The 2293-nt window shown below is 48.1% G+C and overlaps 1 pseudogene; it reads right to left on the reverse strand.

Moving 5' to 3' along the window:
- Positions 1-403: 403 nt before the first annotated feature.
- On the reverse strand, positions 404-820 carry LOC129010264 (high mobility group protein HMG-I/HMG-Y-like; annotated as a pseudogene).
- Positions 821-2293: the final 1473 nt, after the last annotated feature.

Below are 2293 nucleotides of genomic sequence, written 5' to 3' on the forward strand. Positions count from 1 at the left end.
TGAAGGTCTTCAGTACTAATACTTTTGGGAAAAAGAAAAATGTCAAATCAAACAATTCACATAGATCTTGTTCATGTATTTCCATGTACTGTAATCTTTCCACACATATGACAGTAATTAGTGGCATATAGCAATGATGAATGTAAACAGGATGCTTAAGGAAGAAGAACAAGATGACCATCGTCCTCACACTGTTTTGGGCTAATGTGCTTTTATACAAGATTTTCTTTTCTTTTCTTCTCATTTTTTTTTTTTTTTTTTTTTTTTTAGACGGAGCCTCCCTCTGTCACCCAGGCCGGAGTGCAGTGGCGCAATCTTGGCTCATTGTAACCTCCACCTTCTGGGTTCAAGTGATTCTTCTGTCTCAGCCCCCCGAGTAGCAGGAGCAGGCGGCACGCACGGGTCACTGCTCCTCCTCCGAGGACTCTTGTGAGATGCCCTCCTCTTCCTACTTCTCCAATTTTTTGGGTCTGCCCCTTGGTTTCCTTCCTGGAGTTATAGTGGTTTTCCGGGTCTTGGCGGCACCCTTGTTTTTGCTTCCCTTTGGTCGCCCCGAGGTCTCTTAGGTGTTGGCACTTCGCTGGGCTCCTTCTGACTCCCTACAAGCGCTGTCCCAGGACTCACCGGAGGCTGCTTGCGCGGCCTGCCCCGGCCCCGCTTCTCAGTGCCCTCCTTTTCCTGCTTGGAGGCCAAGGGCTGGCTGGACTTCGAGCTCGACTCGCTCATCTTCCCTTCTCTAAGGAGCAGGTAGAAGAGTGATGGCTGGGATGCTTCTTGGAACCGCACCAGCGCCAGAAATAGCCCCGGCTCGGAGTCCCAATTAGAGGACGGCTGAACTATTTTCAGTGTGTGTGTGCGTGTGTGTGTGTGTGTGTGTGTGTTTTCCCAGCATTCAACAATATGAAGTTGAGTTGCTTGATCAAAAATAATAAAATCTGGAGGCTGGGAGCAGTGGTTCACGCCTGTAGTCCTAACACTTTGAGAGGCTGAAGCAGGAGGATCACTTGTGCCCAGGAGTTCGAGATCAGTGTGGGCAACATGGTGAGACCCCATCTTTATTAAAAAAAAAAAAAAAAAAGGGCCGGGCGCAGTGGTTCACACCTGTAATCCCAGAACTTCGGGAGGCCGAGGTGGGCGGATCACGAGGTCAGGAGATTGAGACCATCCTGGCTAACACGGTGAAACTCCGTCTCTACTAAAAATACAAAAAATTAGCCGGGCATGGTGGCGGGCGCCTGTAGTCCCAGCTACTCGGGAGGCTGAGGCAGGAGAATGGCATGAACCAGGGAGGCGGAGCTTGCAGTGAGCCGAGATGGTGCCACTGTACTCCAGCCTTGGCGACAGAGTGAGACTCCGTCTCAAAAAAAAAAAAAAAAAAGAAGGGGAAGAAAATAAAAATAAAAATCTGAGAACTATTATTAAATTATCTTGTCTAAAAAGTCAACATTATAATTGTTTTTAATGTCAGCATTACATTTCGATTAAAGCTGTATTTTAAAGTTCATACTATTCGACCTGGAGTGGTGGCTCACGCCTGTAATCCTAGCACTTTGGGAGGCTGAAGCGGGTGGATCACCTGAGGTCAGGAGTTTCAGACCAGCCTGGCCAACATGGTGTAACCCTGTCTCCACTAAAAATCCACAAATTAGCCAGGCATCGTGGCGCACGCCTGTAATCCCAGCTACTTGGGAGGCCGAGGCAGGAGAATCACTTGAACCTAGGAGGTGCAGGTTGCAATGAGCTGAGATTGCGCCACTGCACTCCAGCCAGGGTGACAGAGCAAGGCTCTATCCAAAAAAAAAATTCAGACTAGATTCATGTATAATTTATAATAAATCCTTTGGAAATTGTCCTCTTGCATATATTAAAAAACAAAATATAACAAAACAGAACACCTACCACGATAAAGTCCCAAAGGGAAATGGTCCAGAAGCTAGTTCCAGCGCCTGTGGCCCATGCGCCCCCTGCTGGCAGTAATGGAACTGGGAACAGGGCCCAGAGTAAGCTGGTTTTCTATCATGATGGTTCCACAATAAAATTTAAAAAATAAATAAATAAATAAATAAATAAATGGGCCGGGCGCGGTGGCTCACGCCTGTAATCCCAGCACTTTGGAGGGCCGAGGCGAGCGGATCACGAGGTCAAGAGATCGAGACCATCCTGGCTAACACGGTGAAACCCCGTCTTTACTAAAAATACAAAAAAATTAGCCGGGCGTGGTGGCGGGCACCTGTAGTGGCGGGCACCTGTAGTCCCAGCTACTCGGCAGGCTGAGGCAGGAGAATGGCGTGAA

This window comes from Pongo pygmaeus, chromosome 10 (assembly GCF_028885625.2).
Source record: "Pongo pygmaeus isolate AG05252 chromosome 10, NHGRI_mPonPyg2-v2.0_pri, whole genome shotgun sequence".
Lineage (NCBI taxonomy): Eukaryota > Metazoa > Chordata > Mammalia > Primates > Hominidae > Pongo > Pongo pygmaeus.